Here is a 22589-nt window from a genome sequence, read left to right as displayed (position 1 = left end):
TGCAAAATCCGGGAAATTTTGAACTTTTGAAAACTGTTTTATATTTTCTTCCTTTGAAAAACTTCTTAATAAAATAGGTAAATGATGAAAGAGAAGTTCTGATCATAATGGATCCAAATCAAAAATTGTCGACCTAACCTAGCTCAGCCTTAGATCTTTTCGGCTCAGAGGTTAACAAATACAGTCGTGGTAGCTTTAGAGGTTCACCAATCCTCGCTATTATACGCACTGAGATGAAGGACCTCAGCCGTTAAATACTGCCGTACCCGCTAGAATGATGATGAGGTGGATTCAATAAGTTATGGAATTTAAATATTACTTCTTAAGCAATGCTGAGCGTGCTTGCAATAGGTACCAGTGCACCAAAATACATTAAATTAATTAAAATAAAGATATCTCAGACTCCTTTGGTGTCATAAGATTAAGCTGTGCACACTTTTGAATTCTATGTATGTACACTAGGGTGATCCAAAAATGCATGTGAAAAAGTAAAGTCGGAATTTTTATGCTATCACCCCTAGGATTGTTCTATACCGAAAAAATATACACCTATCTTTTATTTTTTTTTCTTTGAAATCAAAAAATATTTAAAGGTCGCTCAAAGCGCTCAAAGTTTTCCATGTATTTTATACGCGCAAAAAAACACTTTCGTAGAAATGGTATAGAATTCTTTAAAATCTAAATATTTTTCGATCGGAAAACTCTGTTTCTCTCCAGGAGACTTCCAGTAATAACACCCAATTATTTATTTAACCATTTTGTCATAGTAAATACATTTTTTAGGTCCGCCAAAACTCCCAGAAAATGCAATGGGGGTATAAATGAAAAATCGTTAGTATTAAAAAATGGTTAAATAAACAATTGGGTATTGTTATTGGAAGTCTACTGAAGAGAACCAGAGCTTCTCGATCGAAAAATATTGATTTTCAAGAATTCCATACCATTTCTACGAAAAGTAGTTTTTTCCCATATAAAATACATGGAAAAATTCGAGCGCTTTGAGCGACCTCTAAAAAGAATCCTAGGGGGTGAGAGCATACAAATTACTTTTCCCCCACATGCATTTTTGGACCACCCTAATGTACATATGAGCACACAATTATTAGTACATATCTTTAAGTGATTTATAGTACGCGCGTTTCCGCAGCACTTAATTGATAAGATTCTTTCCTTCTATAAATTTAATCACAGGTATGCAAATACAGGGTTTGCCAACAGGAATAAGAAAGTAATTGTTGTACTTAGTTGGAAAATTGTACATGCAAACATATAAGTATATGTGTGTAATTTTGAAAAACAAACATGTTCAAGGCATAAACTAAGGTTTAGACTGAAAAAATCTGCAACTTTATATATCGGTAATACTAAAAATTTCTTATTTTTCCAATGGTGATACACCCTATTCGTGTATATGTTCGATTAAATTTTAAATAAGTAATCTTATCAAACAAATTTTAAGTACAATGGAAATACCTGCTTTATTAAACGAAACACCTTATATCAGGTATTGTATCTTGCGAAATTGATAAGCTACATAGCTTACTTGCGTCGTACTTACCGTCAGCGTGTTTCATGTACATATGTACATACATACATACGTGTATGGCTGAATGGTTTAACGTGCTGTGGTATGTTCTTTTTTATTGCTACCCTACTGGTCGAAGCAAACCATACAAGTGTTTAAACAATTACTTAATTTCCAATCATTTATTGCCTTAAAAACAATAGTACTTGATTATCTTTGTGGTCGCGAACACGTCTAGGAGTCGTTCTGACAAGTAAAAAAAAAAAGTGCGAACAATTCAGTTTTACGCGATGTAGGTAATTGAAAATTATGAAATGTAAATAATTTAAAAGAAACAAAGTGCGACAACTATAAGATTGTAAAAAAGGGGAGGTCCAATGAAATTTTCTTACATATCGATGATCCTCTGCAATAACGACATAATTCAAAAAATAAAACCACTTACTACTGTTAAGTTGCTCATGTCTTTAACCGACGTCTAAAAGTAAGTGGTTAGGATGAATAAAATAGGTAGTAAGCATTAGCCATAAATTATACAAGGATTAGAGACATGAGCCATTCTTTTCTTCGGAGTTACAGCATGGTGATGGACGCTGAGCAAAAACGCATCCAACATCAAAATGGAATGCGTTCTTATCACGAAGGCCTTACCCTCCGCATCCAGCAGAGCTACTGAAATTCTATCGGCCCTTTTTGTGACAAACTACAGTCCAGCTGAAATGGTACTGGGCAAAAATCTTGCGTTGACAATAAGTTTTCGACAAAAACTCCATTGAGAGCGAAACATACAGGGTAAAAAGCTAGACACTAGTGCAATTTCAATTTTCGGCGTTGGCTCTAAGATAAATAGTAAAGTCGGCAGCAAAACCCATTCGGAATAATTAATTCTAAGCATTAGCGCCTGCAACTACCAGACTTCTGTAATGAATAGTCCTTCATCGTCCATTCTGAAAACCAGGCTTCGATTAAATATCTACAGTCAACGAAACCTCTTCGAAGGTAGCAAGACAAGGAAGGAATGCTCTAAGTGATAAGCGATGCAAAAAGAATGTAGTGTGACTTCCCGGTCACGACAATATTCCTGTTAACAGCATTGCGAACGATCTGGCATGAAAGGGAACTAACTATCTTCCAACGAAACTATAAATACCTTAGAAATGTTTTATCCGACTTCAAAAAAAAGCCGGAGGTTTACATTTCGTTAAAATATTTTTTTGTTTTATGTATGTACATATGTTACCGGATAACTGTGGACGACGTGAATCGTTTTTCATAATTTTTTGTCAGAAAGGTAGTACCCCAGGAGTGGTCCCTTCTAATTTGGTTCAGTTCCGACCATTGGATCATGAAGACATTAACGGTAGTCGTCAATTTTTATTTGACCTTTGAAGTTGGTTGATTTATTTTTTTTTATCAATGATTTCCACTGCAGGGACGAGGATAAGGTAAAGAGCCTCGAGTACTTTCCCTGCCACTGCCCTGGCTTGTCTTAAATACGGTAACATAATCTAAATCATCTCTTAAACTATTGCCCTGCGGACTAAGAATGCTTTAGTTTTAATAGTTTTCTCCGCTGTTTACGGGCAAATGAATGAATGCCTTTAATGGGAAAGTATATGCGGTACACATCAGGTCACTCTAATATATCAAAATGGGGACTTCCCTGAACTGACTGGCAGTCAACATAACTTTACCGAAGCTTTTGTGAATGCCTTCCGCGAAATATTACCGGTAGAACAAAATAATCTTTGCGCAATCTTCATTTTATATTTTTCACTACACTAATGAAAATGGTGAATGCACTAGTCTCGGGAAGGTAAATGACAAGAATGAGCTTTCCAACTTTTTTGTATTCCCTGCTCTTTTTTAAAATATTGTTTCCACCGGGCTGTGATAAATAATATCGTATCAAAAAAGAAGATACTTTTAAAGAACAAGCTTTGAAATAAAGGGCAAAAGAGATTAAAAAAAAAATAAATAAAGTCAAAGGACTATAGTGGCTAGTAACTGTTTTTGTAGGTCCACCAAAACCCCTAGAAATGCCACAAAATGCAATGGGGGCATAAATAAAAAATCTTTAGTATAATAAATGGTTAAATAAACAATTGAGTATTGTTATTGGAATTCTCCTGAAGGTAACCAGACTTTTCGATCGAGCGCTTTGAGTGACCTCTAAGTACTTTTTGCTTTCAAAATAAAATATAGGGGTATATCTTTTCAATATATGTAGAACAATCACAAATAAATCGTAGCAACCCGTAAGGAAAATAATTCCGGATAAAAGTTCTCAAAAATAATCGAAAATAAGCGACAGCCCTAAGCAATTCCCCTTAGGGGATAAGACTTGATACTTATATAAGATAGGTAAAGCATTGTTTAAAAGCATTATTTTAGTACCCGTAAATAGTAATATTTCGTTTAAAATTTCTTAATCATTTATTTTATTATAAATATACAAATAATTGAAAATAGGTGGCAACTCGGTTTTAAGTTGATGTTTTCTCCTTTGTGTTATAAAATAATTGTTTTAATATTGCTTTTTAATGTTTACTTCATAGAGTATTGTTATAATTAACCTAAATATTTATTTCTTCTATTTTTAGGTAAGCCCGAATGCGAGAAACCCTTCTAATCTCCTTTTCGTAAGGACTAAATGTGGCAATAAAATCAAGGTAAATTGAGAAATACAGTTTGTTTTGGAGATATGAAGTTTTTCAGCTTAGACATGGAATTCAATTTTTTTATCATCGATTAGATAGCTTAATTCCTTTAAGCGTCGGATCTCCACCTCCTGCACTGGGGAAGGATTCTCTGTTCCCTGTATAATAAAACATATCGTCGTTTAAAGTTCAAAACCTTGCATCGTCGTTCTGCAAAACCGCGTAACAGACATTTTTTGCCAAAAATTGGATTTGCTCACCGAAGCTGTTGGCTCAAGTCTTATACATACATTCGCCCCGAAATATATTAGCCAGAAATGAGATTGCTTTATAAAACAGAGAACCCTTTTGAAATATGGGGGATTTTACTATCTACAAAATAATTTATGCAACCTCACATACGCGGTTTTGCATTATGTTAATACGCGGTTTTGTACTTTAAACGACGATATGTAGATAATAATATTTTGACACTAACACTTTTGCTAAGTGTTTTGCCGAGCTTCTCCTCCAATTTGTGGTGCGCGTCTTGATGTTGTTACACAAATGAAAGGACCTACAATTTTACATATGTCATCTTCGCGTGGCAAATGTATTTTATGAGAAGCTTTTTGACGACGGAAATACACTTCGAGGTTTTCCGCTGGCTACCGAGCGGCCATCGCTGTTAGAAACCACTTTTTCTAATTTAGATGCTGCCCGGACCAGGGATCATACCAATGTTCAGCGGAGTGGCAGTACGCTTCTCTTATCACTCAACCAAAGCAGCCGTGCCTGTATAGGTCCTAATAAATGATGACATGAATGAGACAATACAAATAGATTCTCTAATTTTCATTCCTAGGTACCGCTTCCACTGCTATATAATAAGTAAAAAAAATTACCTTTACAATTTTTCATCGTGGAATCCAACTACGGCTCCAAAACTCAGAATATAAGCATGTATGTATAGATGATCTTCTGACGTCATTCGAAACCTATCGGTGTCCTCGTAAATGCGGAAATCCGATCGATATTTTTCTATCCTAGTTTCAAACTGCCCCCTTTATGAACCTTTCGTTTCTTTGCCTATAGAGTTTCCATAAATATTTTCCAAGCAAATTCATTTTATTTACATACATACCAGTTTAAGCTTTGTCGTCCGTGGGTATGTTATAGTTAGATAGAGTAGAATGGGCGTTGCAATATTAACTGGGGATTCAGAAAGTTTTGCGGTGAGCTATTTTCAAACTGCGCAGCTCGATCAAGCGATAGGGTTTCTGCTCTCATTACTGTTTTAGTACTTTTTGGTATTTTTATTCAAATCTACACTAAATTAGAAAATTAATAATTACTAGCTTACAAATGAGCCATCGGAACCAAAGCAATTTTTATTATACATATATAAATATGAAAGTAAAGTAATTAAAAAGTCATACTTTTTTGTTCTTTATTAAATAGTTAATTGTAAACTTTTTATTTTTCACACACAAGTGCTAATCACAATTAAGAACTACATACATTCATACACATTTAATTGAACTGGAAAGCGGAAATTATTATGATCTAGTGATTGTTGGGTGATTAATGTGTTAGAACTAAGTAGATTAGCTCGTCTGGTTTGAGTGACTCTATATACACAGTAGGAAAATCATTCACTATCTATGAAATTGGAAACATTGCTAATTCGTGTTGAGCTCTTTTCATGCAAGTGATTGGTGAATTTGAAAAGAGAAAGCTTCAATTTCTTTCAGTTTTTTAGTTAGCTCGAAACCATTTAAAATTTTTTAATGCTGTTAAATTTCCAGGCAGGTATGTAGGTGGCGCATGCTTGCCAGAAAATACCTCACACATTCTCAATTGATGAACTCTTGCCCAAGAGCCTGAGGGGGGGATAAAGCTTGTGGTCCTTCACTTCTCACAACTATAATTATCGCTCTGTAATAATCCCTATCAAAAAGCATAATCCACTAGTAAGTAAGTAGTGATAATTTTGCTAGCGTTGTATTTGTAAAATCTACAAGAGGATCCAATAAAATATAACGATAAAGAATAAAAATTTAAGATAACACTACCTACACGCTCAGTTTTTTTTTTATCTAGTTCAAGTTTTTCCCACTGGGACCTTTCGATAAACGCCAAAGCATTGCTGGTGATTTAGCATATTATGTTTAAATTTTATTTTTATTAACTAAGTACTGTCGTTTTGTTAAATAGAAATTCGAGACTGTGCTTGGCGTTTCAAGTGCTTCATTTAGATACATATACTTTTTAGCTTTTCTAACACATGTAAACTTGTTTTTTTGTGGATTAGTGTACAATGACGTTGAACTCTAATTTTTGCCGATTACTACAAAATGAAAACAAGAAAATTATTGTTGAAACAAATAACAATAAATTAAACACCCATCGCGACACGCGGTCCGTCAAAAGCCAAGAAGTAGCTGGAGGCGGCAGCGGCAGCGGTAGCGGTAGCTGTTAGCCAGTTCAACAAGAAGCTAGTGAACTCAGTTGACTACGGAATAGTAAAAAAGCAAGAAAAACAATTTACTGGCTTCTTTTTGCATATTTAAAAAAAACCAGAAAGGTTATCGAACGTTTGATATAATTATTTTTCACGTCATTACTAATGCAAAGTTAGTGAATAAATAAAATGGAAAGCAACAACAAATGTGCTTAAGGGGAAACACATCGCTTCAGTTGGCCACAAACTATGAACAATAAAAATCCATTAAACCGAAAAAAAAAATGACTAAAAGGCCAACCAAAATTATTCCAAATCGATGAGCCGTTGAGCGGAACTGCTGAGCTGATGCTGCTGCTGCTGCTTACCATTGCGCTAGATGGCGAGCAGGTAGAATTTTTTCATAATCAAATAGCCCAAAAAATAAACAATCAACAACCTCATCTCTATAAATATTTACTGCCACGACATTAACCACTCGAGAAACATAGGAGAAGTCACGCATAGTGATGGCGCGCATGCGTACTACACACGCGCTTACTACAATGATGATCGGTATGAAAGCATTGGAAGCGGTCAACTAAAGCGGTCAGTGGTCGTGTCGCAGCGCGCTTCAATATTTTTTTTTTTTCGCTTCTGATATGTTGGTCCAGCCAGCCGCGCGCACGCGCCTCACACGCTCTCATACAAACCCACACACCACACATAGCACTAGGCATGCCTATGCCTAAACAATTCTTATTTGGTTTTGTAGTAGTAAGTACAAAAGCACTCATTTTCAAATTAAATCAAGATTTCTAATTGTAAAGTCGATGAGGCGTAAATAAAAGCTGCGCGCTGGGCGACACTAAGCTGTGACGCTTTCGGAAACGCTGAGAGCGCGCTGTGGTAGGCGAAGCGGCAAGCGGCAAGCGGCATTGGAGCGTTGGGGCGTGCGCGGGTTTTCTCAACATCACTTCATAAACTTTTGAGATTGCGGTTTTTTACTTTTCTATGTTGTTGTTGTTGGCGACGCACCTTTTATCGATCGCACTTTAAAAGATTTTCTAGATTTCTTCCTAGTTTTTTTTATTTTACATACTGGATTCCACATATTTACTGTGGGATTTTTTCTACACTACATGCATGCATACATATTATTAGAATTATGATTTAAGATTGGATTTTCCGTTTATCGTTAGTCAAGTGATTAGTTAATTCGTCTATGGGCTGGTTTCTCCAACTCAGCTTAACTTAGTTTAGTCAATTCTTGGACTTAGTCAAGAATAAGCTGATCAAAACGTAGGCTAATTTTTGGCTTAGCATAGTTGGTGAATATGAATAAGTCCAAAAAATGGCTAAACTACGTTTAGTTGGAGAAACTAGCACTTTGAGTTAAGGCGGGTTCACCGTTCGTGTCCGGACAACTTTTTATTTGCTCTTAAAAGATTTTTGCCGGAGAGAGTGCTGAAGTACGGTTCACCGCTCAGTTCGGCACATTTTATTTTGTTCTGAAGCAAACAGCTGATGATATGGTTGTCTACATACTACGATTTTGAGGGCAAAACCCACATGCAATTCGCTGCAAACGCATATAAAAGAGAACGCGGCAACCCGAATCATCAAGTCGTTCGGACAGAAAATCAAAACAAATTTGATTCAAATAAAGAGTGTTCAGTAGGTTTTTGTTGCGCTCTCAGTGAGACAAAGTGGGAAAGGAACGCATAAAATTAGTAACAAAAAGTGTTCGGACACCTACGCCTTTATAGCAGAGCATGGTGGACTGCGCCCTAAAATATATATCACTGTCACAGTGTTGCCATATTCACAGCTTTACAGTATTTTTTTTTGTTTAATTACAGATTTGAAGGAAAAAGTTAAAGTATGTACTATTTCGGTTTTTGGACAAATAAACTTTTTAAATAAAAAGCGCGTTTCCCTATTTGAGAAAGATTGGGTCAACTGCATTCGAGCAATATGGTTAAAAATTTTAATTTTCTTCGTTCGTTTTTAAAGGTTCCATTTTTTTGTTAAAAATAGGTAAAATTTTTTCAACGAAACTCACGGTTTCTTGAAACTTCTTCTCACCCATTATATGAGTACTGTTCTGCATAATACTGAAAAATTGTTTTAATTTTAATCATATTGTCAATCCCGATCTCAATAGCGACCTCAATTTCAACCCCAATCTTACTCTTAATTTTAATCTTACCCTTTACTTTAATCCTAATCTTAATCTTAATCTCAATTTTAATCTTTATCTCAATGTCAATACCAGTCTCAATCTTAACCTCAACCGCTATGTATATCTCAATCGAAATCTTAATCTTATTTTTAATCTTAGTCTTACTTTTAATCATAATCTTAATGTTAATCGTAATATTATTCTTAATCTTAAACTTTCTCTTAATCTTAATTTTAATTTTAACCTTAATATTAATTTAATCTCAATCCCAATACCAGTCTCAATCCTAACCTCAAACACAGTTAAAATATCAATCGAAAGTTTAATGTTATTGTAAGTTTCAGTCTTAAAATTATTCCATACTTAATCTTGATGTTATTCTTAATCATAATCTTAATGTTAATGTTAATGTTAATCTTAATTTGAATCTTTATCTCAATCCCAATACCAGTCTCAATCTTAACCTCAACCGCAATTTAAATCTCAATCAAAATCTTAGTCTTAATCTTAACCTTATTCTTAATCTTAACGTTAATCGTAATATTAATTTCAATTTTCATCGTAATATCAATCTTAATCTTAATCTTACCCTCATAATTATTCGGCTCCCACAAAGATGTTTGAAATCCTTCGACCGCCAGCTTCAAGACGACTTGGTTACTCTCTATCGCGCAGTGGCGTGGTAACCTAGAAAATGCTAACTTATTGTTCTCCAACAATGGTTCATAAATCCCCGGCATGGTACAAACCTCCATCGTTGGTCAGTCTGTGGCCCAATAAAATAAAATGTTTGGCTAAACTTTCCTTTCATGAAGTCGGAGTTTTTCTCTCGAGGGAGCTACTGCGATTGCAAATTTCGCATTGGTACTGTGTTCCAAAGTAAGACTAACTTTAGGGGTCTATTAAAAATGGGCGTTTTGTAGTTGTTTGCAAAGAAAATTACCGAGATATGAGCCAACAGACCCCATATACCACCAAACTCTAAGGTTTTATCCAGATTGAAGGTTTTATCCCAATTGAAGTTTCAACCAAGCCTTCTATCAAAAGCAGTTCTGTGATATTTCACTTCACAAAATATTAAAGTTACATATTTCCGTCATTGAGTGATCGAAGTCCGCTCATCGAACCAGGGGTCCACTCTGTATAGCGATTCGAAAAGCAAATCATTCGGATCCGAATATTTGACACTATGAATTTGTGAAATTAGAAATGAGACTATTTTTATAACACTAGAATACTAGATTTAGGCCTTCAAAATATGTAGATATAAATAGCCCACGTAATTCCTCGCCATTAGTACTTTTTTCTTCGAAGCCGTTTCTTTTGATTTCTGGCAATAAATTCTTAAGGGCCCAATTGATCAAACCCGACACCATCTTGGGTCGACAACTTGGCTATTCTAAACAGGCACGTTGCGAGAAAAAGAAAGCCATCTTGAGCTGAGACCAAAAAACTTCGCCAATTGCCTATCTCATTTGCAAGGTTGCGCCACTTATACATCCCGAGAGCAGACGGGTGACTCTGCACTTGGCCTTTCCTTTGTATTGCAGGACGCTCTTCTTTTCCAATCGGTACCGAGTGGAAGGATTCGTTTTTCGCCAGAGCATTGCCCGTTCATTCGTACAACATGTTCAAGCCAGAGCTTACAAATCGTCAATCCGTCTTCTTCAACAACCGTCGCCCACGCGAACGGGGACATGGATCTTATGTATAGTATGTAGGTCTCTCGAAAGCTCCCGAAGTTGTTTAATACTTGTCCGCCATCGTACATATTTCTGCGCCATATAAAAGGACAGGCCTGATGAAAGATTTGTAGAGCGGTATTTTGTTCGTCGATAAAAGGCTTTGCTTTTCAATTGCCTACCGAAACCGAAGTAGTACCCATCGGCGAGAGTTGGTTGGTCTTCGCTTGATCTCCAGGCGGACATGTTATTGATCGCGTTAACGCTGGATCGTATATAGATAATACACGAAGACTCTTTGCTTGTTTCCAACACCCAGCCAACATCTTTTGGCTCCTTCTTTAAACTGGAAAATGCTGCACTAATGGCAATGGTGTTGTTGCATTGATCAGTGAGTCATAATTCCGCTGAAGTTAATAGCACAACTCAGAATATACCGTAAACTTCTAAGATATTGTGAATCATTAAAATACTTTCAGCTCTCTGCGCGGAGCTTTGATAAAACTGGAAAGCTTCCTGCTACGGAAATTTATGAATTTGTGCATTATTCAGCTTCCACGTAATCGTCACAACTTCTGCTGAATTGTTGTTTATCCAATCAGCACGTAGTGGAATAAAGTGGGCGTCGAATAAGACGGTGTAAGTTTAAAATAAAGGGAGTAAAATAAGAAAACATCCGGGAGGAGAAGGTTACAACAGGTTTATTTAAACTTAGAAAATGATTTATTCAAAGACAAGTTAGATACATATCTACGCCGCATTCGGGGGCACAAAATAGAGATGATCTTTATTTCTTTTTTAACAAGATTACCCGCTTTCGTACATAACTGTTAATATGCTGGCAAGAATCTTAGCATATAAAGCAGAAGAAATCTTAACAAATTATCTACACAGCTTCCAACCAAATTTTCTCAACAAGCAATTAACTATTGTATGATTAGAAACGCTTCCTAAAAATAATGATCTTTGTAGATGAGTATGTATGACTAACTACAAACGCGACTTTTTGCTTCTAACTCTTGTCTAATCGCAGAGCAGCTGTACATCCAAATGTTTACAAAAAGGCAGAAGATCACATCAACTGCGGCGGCGGCGGCGACGGCGGCTGCCAGCAACATCATATCCAAATCAAATCAAATGTGATCACATTAGAGTCAGCAACAAATAACCAGTCTAGTCTGTTTGTTGTCGTCGCGCGCACCTTAACCTTCTCTACATGCAGTCAACGTCGTCGCCGGCATAGTCACCGTCACCATCACCACTTGGCGCGCAACTCGAGCACGTTCATATATGGTTATTTATGTCTGTAGATATTTACACGTAGATCACTAACGAAATGAACAAAAAACAAAAAAAAACACTGAAATTAAACAAAAAATGAAACAACAAAAGCTCACTAGCTGACGATTAACGAAATCCGAAATACGGGGCGGTAGAATCTAAGGAAGCATTTTTCGTAGTACCCGGAATTTAGTTAGTTTTTTTTTGTATAGGTTTTGTTATTTTTTTCAGTTTGTGTTTGTTGTTTTGTCTTCATCTACATAACATACTTCAACACGCTCGGCTCAAATTCTGTTGTACGAGCTGTTGTAGTTGCTTGTGTTTCAACATTTTTTTTTGTGAATTTCTACTGCCTTTATTATTTATGTACATATGTGTATGCACATTAGACCGTACCATAAAAAAAGGTCGTGTACACCTTCGAATCTAAAGTACTTTTGAATGCAAAAACGAAAAACATATAGTTGTTAGCCGTAGCTAGGCGTCTCTTTTTGTAATTTTCCGTCATATCGTCGGGATTTACAGTCAGATCTCAAAGAATGATGTATCAATGTTCTTGTAAATTTTTTTTGTCTCCAAGTTCATTGAGCTGAAGTATCTACCCCGTTCTAGTTCTTACCCACCAGATCTCAGTTCTTATCACCCTAACGTACTATCCTATGTAAGATTAGGTAGACTGGCTAGCCAGTGCGTGGCTTCGCAGAGATCATTAAAGTCCATAGCGTTACCACGTAAACTGTGACCAGAGTGAGTCACTGAGTACCAGGAGCAATGTTGAAGATCATCGCAGTCCTGTTGGCAAAATGCAAGACCTTTTTTTTAACCTTACTTGACGGCAGCTTCCAGATTAGATTGAAAGTCTGCACCCGCAGTCAGCTAAGTGCGGGACACTCCCGCACTCTCTGCTAGTTCGTTCTGCATCTCCTACAAAACTTATCACTGGTTAGGGTCATCTTAAAGGCCGGCGATGCAGTGCAGTACTAGTATGTAGCAAATTCAGAGCTGGCCTGCACTTCGTCTCACTCAGAGCTTGCCTGTCGATATAGAGTTTAAACTGTTTATTTTCAGTAGCTCTCTTAATGGCCAATACTTCAGTCTGGAAAAGGCTACAGTAGTCTGGCATCTTATAGCATTTATTGAGACGGAACTCCTCGCAGACGACTGCTGCCGCTATGACCTTCTCCATATTCGTCCCGTCTGTATATAGTTCTCATGCCATCACGCCAGGCTTCGACCTCCATGGTGGCCGTTGGTATAGTGCTGAGTGTCCCTGCCATGCCGATCATTGATATCCTGTATACGCTTCCATTCTTTTAAGCAATGTTTTCTTCTCCATTTCTGTCCACCAAACCAATACCAATGGTATCGGCCGGACTATTGCCATGAACATCCAGTGAGAAAGAGAAGGCCATAAGCCCCAAGTGCCGTAAAGCATCTTTTTTGCATGTATATAATGCCCCTGGAGCCTTATTCGCTTTCTCATTCAGATTGAGGCGCCACGACCGCTTACAAGTATTGTTCCGAGGTACTTGGTGCTTTGTTTCAACTTAAGCTTAGACCAGTTCGGAACCTTGTATTTCCTGGTGAATAGTACCAGATCTGTTTTTCTGCATTGATACTAAGCCCCACTTGGGTTGTCCAAGGATTTATCTCCCGAAATGACTGGCTTATAATTGAGCTGAGTGTGGACAGACTTTTCCGGTTAACCGGTTTGCGGGCCGAAACACTTCTGCACCTCAGAATACTGCTTTTCCAGTTGGAAATTACGGTACGAGCTCCTATCGTCGTCATTCCTACGGCGACTTATACTGCGAAAATAAACTCAGTGCCCATTCCTGTCTAGACGGCGCAAGGCTACGCTCTCCTGCTATGGATACTCCTGCGTCAGCTGAACCACCTAGAACATCTACGGCAGGGAGGTGACTCTGTAATATTAAAACGAGAGACATTTGTGAGTCCCGGGTTACACAACCCTTGGACAGGACCTTTATTAACCCTGCTGTCTCGCTGGAGCTTTCGATTCCACTACAGAAAATCCTCCTTCTTTTTCACCACGTTGGGGTAGATCTTTTTAAGATCCCTGTACTCATCCCAAAACTCGTTAAAATCAGCATTCTTGGCTAGCCTTAAAGTTTCTCTAACCCGTTTTCTAAGGATACTAAGTTCGGGGCTCCACAAAGGTGGCTGTTCGCTTCCCTTAGCCCTCCTTAGGGCACAGGTCTGCTTAAAAACATTTTTAGTATTTCAGATCACTTACGTTTCTAACCGATCTGGGGGAACTCAGCCTGTCCTCAGCTAACTTTTGAAAAGGGCCCAGTTTGTTGGTCTAGGGTTCCTGAAAGAAGTATTCCTAAGAAATTCTAAGCAGAAATAGTATAGCCTATATAAGCATGATCCGAGAAGGAGGGCCTATGCAAGACCCTCCATCCTGTCAGCTCTACGCCAGGCTTGGAGCGCTGTAACGAAAGTCCGCCTTCTTCTGACCCGCCTTCTGCAACATCTGCAGACCAAGCGACCTATACCGCGAAAGAGAGCTCAAAGTCCACCCTAGTCTGGATGGCGTCACCAGTTCCTGCTCCTGCGGTGGATGCTGCACTGTCAGTTAGACCACCACAAATTATTGAACGACGTAGGTGTCACGAAAAAACGTGAAAAGGCGACCTCTAAGTTCGGGAAAAAATAAACTTTTTTGTTCGAAATTGCCTTACAAAAGCACCTAAGACCGAAGGGTGTACGGCGAACTTTTTTTGTTTGCATGTAAGGTGGTACGGTCTAATGTATTTATCTACATATTGTATGTACTAAATATGTGTGACCATATGACTGTCCGCCTATTTGTATATGTATCTCTTGCGCCGCGCTTCTTACTCGTTTCTTCTCCTTTTCCTACTCCGCCATAGTTTGAGACGACGCGAATGTGTATGTGTGTATGTAGTACATATATGTATGTATATTTTTATGTTCGCTGCGCGTTTCTCATGTTTTAGTGAAATGTTAGCAATTTTTTTAAATTTTTGTTTTCTTTTTTATTCATTTAAGTACGCTTCTGATTATTAAGCAGGTCGTTGACTTGGTTTTGAATTTTTATGCTTATTAAATGAATATTTGATATGTTAAGAAGGTGAAGATATTCAAATACCTTTTGCAGATATGTCTCTATATGTGCATAAAGAGGTGGGCAAAACTACACGAATTTATGAGTATTTGTTCAGAAATTGGCATTAGATGGAGGGGTGGTTGAGGTGAGCGGCAGCCTGAGGAATCCAAGTATTGTGACAGCGCGCTCGAATAGAGGTGCAACCATATATTGGTGTCTGTGTGTGTTTGTGATTGATTGTTGATTGACGCGCAGCCGGTGTTGAATTATGTGGCGGTTGGTTGGCTGTTTGTCAGTGGGCGCCGGATAGAATTTGCGATCGAGCAAAAATTAAAACCTCAAGCACTGGGAAATGCACTGTGTGCGCTAATGTAAATTTAAAAAAAAAAAAAACGTTTTACCTTTTAGTTCCATCGATTGAATACGTCATCATTTTAAGACTCATGAGAATCGATTGAAGCTACATCCTGATTTCATGGATTGACGGGCAAAAAAATGGATCCAAGTTCCTACAATTTACATACATACATACGTTTCGCTTTCTGACCTACTAGGTAACCTTTTGTTTGTTTTGTCCAACTAAAACTGTGATCATATTAGTTAGAAGGCAAGCCTCGTCGTTCTAGGGTTAAGGAGCACATTGCTGCTCTATCGTTGCTTAGACTTCTGCATTGATCTTTTTGACTCTAGCTGATGAGGTTCCATATCCTCCGAATAGAATGCGAATTAAATTTAAGCACTAAGTGAGTGGAAGTTCCCTGGACTGTATGGGCCAATAAAATTAATAGAAAAGTTAAAAATGTTATCATATGCGGGGAACTTTAGCTTTTATGGTTTCAAAAGATAAAAAAAAATGCATTCCAACAATTGCAAAGGTAGAGCGTATGTAGATTTCACACCGTCATTCGAGAGGGGAGTACATCGGTCTAGGGCGCAATGACGTTTTATGGAGGAAATTAATTCCAATTTCGAATATAAAAAATATAAAAAAATTACGAATTTTAGGATAGCTAAGTAAAGTGTTAATTTTTCGTAGTGGCTGTTCTAAATACAATGTAAAATGTTTAAGAAAATGCATAATAATATGATTTTGTTAATTTTTTCCTTTTGACCACTTTTTCCCATGCCGACAAGTAAATATATTATCACAGTAAAAGAAAAAGAAAAAAATAACAATAAAAATGCATCTGATCAAAAGATGATTGTACCGAAAATCTAGTGATTGTACCTAATTTACCTTAAGGTCAGCAAACGTTGGAAAAAGGTACAATTGCACATAATTTTTCATCCCTGGTCTGAGATCCATACGCAGAGATCCTTGATTAGCTGATTGGATCGGACTTGTTGTCGTGGCGGCTTAAATTTCCGACTGTGGGACCAAACGTTCCTTCCTTACATACTTTACTTTATACGTTCGCTGTGGTCGTTATAAAAAGAAGGGCGTTTGGTCCGTGGCAATCTTGCAACTTTTCATTGAAACTTGGTTTCACGGGGTGGGTGCCAAACCTAGCGCTCTAAGACAGACGTCCGCTTGCGGTGGCACCTTCACTTTAACGGATGCTGCTTCATTACAGTAAGCTCTTAAGCCGAACAAGTCGGAATAGTGCCGGCGAAGCTCCCTCCTTTACGGCTGTGACCAAAACTCCATAGCGATTCAAGTACTCTTGGATCAAATCACAGGGTGTATCCACAAATATATTTCTCACTCAAAGTGCAAAATAATTTAAAAAAGAAATTGAATTTCTCTCCTAAACTCTTCTCCGAAAGCAAATGCCTTCTTGTCTGCTTATCTGGCAATCAGTGCAGACACGCATCATGAAATAATTTCATTCTACATTTTACTAAGAAGCGAGTTTTCTAAAGGATTTATAGCATAATTTTCGATAATTGTAGGCTTATTTAGATAGCTGAAGGTACTTTAAATCACAGTTGGAAACCGTTATATGAGATAAAATACATAATGGCATACCTATGTGTCTACATACATACATGTGTATGTATATATCTTATATACGATGTCTCACCATAGAAATACACTTGTGTAAATATTATTTACAAACACATTGGCAGATGAAAGATTTTTTCCCTGCCCCTGCAGGAAATGTATCTAACTATAAGCTAACTTTAAGTTGATTAGGAAGGAGCTAAAAGTCACTTGTTATCTGTACATTTTCTTTGACGAAAGCTAACTATATTTCTATGGCGATGGCCGCGAAATAGTTAGGGGTGGTTACCTCTGCATTTGATGTAACTAATTTGTAACTAACTACTTTTGGACATAAAATATCAATAGAAAAAACTAAATATTTTATTTTTTATTTATTTTATTATATTTCATATTTCATATTCTGCTGTAGGGGGTCCCATATTCGAACTCCGTCAGACATAATTTCAAAATGATAATATGAAATTTCGATCTTCCTTCTATTTGTCCTCAATTCGAAAAGTATTTGCTAAGTGCAGCATATTTAAATAGAAACGCGTTTAAATAAAACCATCTCCTGCATTAGTCCTGCATTACTTCTCAACTAGTTTCAAGTTATTTTTTTGTAGCTAACTACAAGTTTTATATTTTATAGAAATAACGCAAAAAAAAAAATAACTACAAGTGGGTTATTTTTTATCAATTTATAATTTTTTCTGCAGGGTCTTTCCCTGTCTGTGTGGCTAACATGCATACATACATTCATATATAACCAATCTACTGCAAATGGCTTAGCTGTGATCCTTTTTGGAAGATCATTCTATATCGAAAAAACACACAGCGTGAAGAAAGGAAGTTCTTATATACATACTCTGACGATCTTCCCGCGCTGCACAGCCTTCCTCAATTTTTTTTTTTAGAGATTCACTTTTAACAGATTAGGGGTGGTTTGTAGAGCAGCAGCTCATTGTCAGCTGAGCAACATGTACGAGTACTGCATCGGATCGGATCGTATTTCCACTGTAGACATCAATGCATATTTGCGCGTACATATGTACATATATAAATAAATGTTTAATACAATCAAACATACATACATACACACATTTGTAGGTACATAATGACTATTGTATTCCATAAATACCCAGCAGTGATTGGAATGCATTCTACATCGATCACAAGTAATGGCATTTGATTACGATCTCGTCTTTTTCTATTCAAATATGCATTATATGTATTTAACATTGCGTAGCACTGGCGTTAAAAAAAGGATTTTTAAGGGGTCCACAACTTTTCAAGCTCTCGGCACTTTATTCAGCTGTTTATCAGTTTTATATTGCTGCGTAAGCAGACCCGCCACGTGGGGAGGTCCGAGCAATAAATGATAAATCATGGAATAAATAATGCTTAAATTAAAATTAGGATTTTGTGCTTTTCCTCAATATGAAATATGTATGTTTCTTGTAAAGAAGACAGCCATATTCCTCTTATGAATTAACAGAAGGAAGTGAGTACCAGGTTTCATAAAATTTAAGGAGCAAACATCTTTGTCCCGAACGGTTCCCGAACTAGTTCCAAAACAGTCCCGAACTTGGTGAAAGTGCTCCCAAAAAATTCCCAACCTGGTCCGGAAAAAGTCCCACACTAGACCGGAAATGCTCCTTAAAAACTCCTGCATTAGTCCCAAACTATTCCCGAAATTATACCGAAAAAGTCCCGAGCCAGGCCTGAAAAAGTTTCGAAAGTAGTCATGAACTAGTCCCGAAAAAGCCCTTAACTAGTTTCGAGCAAGCCCGCAATGATCCCGAAAAGGTCCCGAACTAAAGGGTGTTTTTTTTTTAGACATGTGGTTTCCAAGAAGAAATAAAACGCATATAGTTTAATGTTATGGCCAAGAGTTTAGCTTTATTATACAGATAAGGGTTTGCCATTGTGTTTTAAAAATGATTTCGGGCAAGTTACCGCCGCGGCTGGCTCGAATAAATTCCAGCCGAGAGGCCCAATTTTCAACCACTTTTTGCAGCAATTGGGGCCGTATGTCAACAATAATGCGCCGAATATTCTCTTGCAAGGCGTCAATCGTCTCGGGCTTACCTGCGTAGACAAGCGACTTCACATAACCCCACAAAAAGTAGTACAGCGGTGTTAAATCGCACGATCTTGGAGGCCACGCCACAGGCCCACGACGCGAGATAATGCGCTCACCAAAAGTTTTCTTCAATAAATTGATTGTTTCGTTGGCTGTATGTCATGTAACGCCGTCTTGTTGGAACCAAAGGTCGTCCACATCAACATCCTCCAATTTAAGCACGAAAAAGTCATTAATCATGGCTCTATAGCGTTCCCCATTGACTGTAACATTATGGCCGGCTTCATTTTTGAAGAAACATGAACCAATGATTCCCTCTGCCCATGGAGCACCCCGAATAGTGACTTTTTGAAGATTTATTATTACTCCAAATGTGACAATTTTGTTTATTAACGTACCCATTCAACCAAAAGTGAGCTTCAACGCTGAACAAAATTTTCTTGTGAAAATCGGGATCGGTGGCCATCTCGTTTTGGGCCCATTCACCGAACGTGTGACGCGCTTGATGGTGGTTCGGCTTCAATTCTTGCACGAGTTGGATTTTGTAAGCCCGCAAACGAAGATCCCTCCGCAAAATCTTCCATAAAGTGGATGGGCACAGCTCCAATTATTGCGCTCGATGGCGGATGGACTCATTCGGATCTTCTTCGATACTCTGCCCCACAGCAGCAAAAGCGTCTTCGGTGCGCACTGTACGGCATCTCTGAGGCTGCGCATTATCCACTAGAGTAAACGTGGTGCGAGACCGATCCATGGCTGCTCGATTTACCGACTCTGCTGGGCGATTATGTCGACCGAATATTGGACGCAGCATGCGATGCGTCGCGCGAACCGAGCCATTATTTTGGTAATAAATTTACCCGATTTGCAAACTTTGTTCCGGAGTAAGTCTGTTCATTATGAAATGGCAAACCAAACTGAGCATAAATCAAGTAACAGCTGTCAAAAAGACCAACTCCGAAAAAAAGTATTGCCTCAATGAAAACCACACGTCCAAAAAAACTAGCCTTTATATCAACAAGCAGTATTGATGGAACAGCTGACTAGATTTGATTTCACTTGTACTACTTCTGAATTCATCTTGGATATGTATTTCCACATCAAAAGTCTCTATGGTGACTGATTTCAAAAACAAGCGGATGGGAACTATGGAGCGCCTAGCATAAATATACATATACAACACATTTTTTATGTTCCAAAATAGTTAATCTGCTAGACTAGATTGTGGGAAACTTTTTGCAGGAAATAATGGATTAAAATTTTGAGGCTCAAGCAAAAGGTCTTCTACATTCAATTAGAGATGCCAGATCGAAATAAAAAAAAAAACGCTTATTGAGTCGATTCGAATCGAAATTAATATAATAACATCTGTTATTTAATTTTTAAGTGGAAACAAAGCACTGCGATCTGACCAACATTTATGGTGTTCGCTGATCTAAACGGGGTTAAGTCAATACCACTCAGCTAACAGCCCTCTCTCTTTGGTCTTACCCCGTCGAAACAGCTCATTTCTTGGGCCTACCGTTAGTTGAGCTTGACGACAATGGTTTATGGACAAACCGACCAAGGCGGAGCTTAGCAGTGTCGCTACAACAACAACAACAACAATAACATCTGATTCACGGATCGAATCAGAACTAAAAAATCGACAAAAAATGGAATCGGAAGGTTTCGATTAATCGAATGTGAATCTGCATTCAGATTTTTTGGAAATATCTTCGGTTAAACAAAGAAACCCTGCCAAAGAAAGCAGCATCCCTCTGTGAGGCTTACGATGTGTACGTTTCTATCGATTTGAGGGAAGGAATTGGCCAAACAAAAACTCCTCGTGCACCTTAGATTTAAATCTCCCAATTTGTCAAGGTCACTAAAGAAAGGATACACCAGAAAGCGCAATCTGCTCCTCGATAAAGCCGGACATTTGCAGATAAGATGGAGAACTGTCTCCTTCTCCTCATAGTTTTTGCAACTTCTGCAGCATCTATGATAGGGCATTCCGAGCCGTTTTGCGTGTTTTCCTGTAAGGCAGTGGTCTGTTAGAGAGATATATCCACCCTCTTTAAAGAGAATATAAGCTTCGAGAACGTTTTCGATTCCACTTAAGCCAAGTTTATAAATTTGGATGTTTGTAACGCAATCACGCAAAAACCACTTAATGAATTTGAATGAAATTTAGTACGTGAAAAGCCTATTTCCTGGATTACAAAATAAGATACTTTTTATCCCAAACAAAGAGGAAGTGGTAGGGAGCAATCTATGCGAAAAAAAAAATCGTATTTCTGGTTCTTCTTGAAATTCGGTACACATACCGTAGGTGGCGAAGCAGCAGCTAATGTATATTTTAATGGGTTTGCATTATTTTGGAATCGTTTTTTTTTTGGAGTTGATGGCGTTTTCATGCAATCACAATTTCGCTGCTGGGTACTTGCACTCATATGTACTTTCTGTGGGGGAATCTTTCCTGAAAAAAGTAAAAAAAAAAGTAGATAAGTATACATAAAAGAATCATTATGCAGCAAGAAAGCCATAAAGCAATGGAATGTTGTTGGTTGTTGAAGTGAAACGTATCGGATGTCGAAATTCAAAAAAGTACGCACAGACACACACGAGATGAGCCCTTCTTCTCCATACATACATACATACATATGCTTTTGCTGATGTTCTTCTTTCGATCTTCTACTCGTGCGAGTACTTGTTTTCTGCTCCGGCATTTTCGAAATGCACCCCCAGTGTCTGTCGTCTATGAGGTCGTCGCTTGTCTGTTCCCAATATGCGTGTATGCTTCCTTCCAGCAGGTAGATCAGTGCGGTGTTTCAGTTGATTTCCAACTTGAAAGCGGCTGGCGGCTGGTGTTTGAGCGTTGTCTACCTGCTTAAAGATTTCTACTTCATACTTTACACACCGAGATCTGTGTGTTTTTTTTTCTTTGCTTGCCATTAGCGTGTGTGTGTGTGTATTGAGATATGCATACATGTGGCTTAAGTAATCCACAGATGCTGGGCATACAAACATACCTACATTCATACATATGTTCGCTGCTTCGCTCGTAAACTCATTGGCAGTCAACGAAAGTGCGCCGCCGCAACACCGGCTTATTGTCGTAGCTGAAGCTGAAGCTGAAGCTGAAGCCGCCTCAGTCGCTTCACATTCACTCACATTTTGCCGCAACTCGCAATCGTTTATTTTGTTGGATATTAGTTCCTGTTCCTCCGAAGTGTGCGGATATACCCAAAACGGCGTCTGCGGTTCTGTCTCGCCCTTTTTCGGTTATAAAATATTTTACTTCCAGTAATTAGTTAAGCATTAGTACGCTAATGCTTTAGTATCGGAGTGTGTTGGAAAAGGAAATGAATACCAGTGTTTAAATTAGCATAAATTGCTTGTTGGAATTTTTTCCGTATTTGTATTGGAAGTATGAAAAATCGATTTAAAAAATTTGTATGAGAAAAATTCTTCTAAATATACAATGTTGTGGCGTGTGTTACGTGATTATTTGACTTGCGAAAAAGTGCTCGTGCATATCTTATAAAAAAAAATCATATTCTCACGAAAATACAAAAAAATACAGAAAGTATAAAAATACACAATCATCGCACATAGTGCGCTGCATGGAAATGTCTATCTAAATATTTGAAAATGTTGTATGGATATCGTTGGTGTGGGCTTTGAAGAAAAAATAAACAAAAGTAGCAATAAAAAATCATTACAATAACAACAAGTGTAG

This window comes from Rhagoletis pomonella, unplaced genomic scaffold, assembly GCF_013731165.1.
Source record: "Rhagoletis pomonella isolate Grant_MI unplaced genomic scaffold, Rhpom_1.0 Rhpom_scaffold_00006, whole genome shotgun sequence".
NCBI classification, from domain to species: Eukaryota; Metazoa; Arthropoda; class Insecta; order Diptera; family Tephritidae; genus Rhagoletis; species Rhagoletis pomonella.
This window is presented reverse-complemented; position numbering follows the sequence as displayed.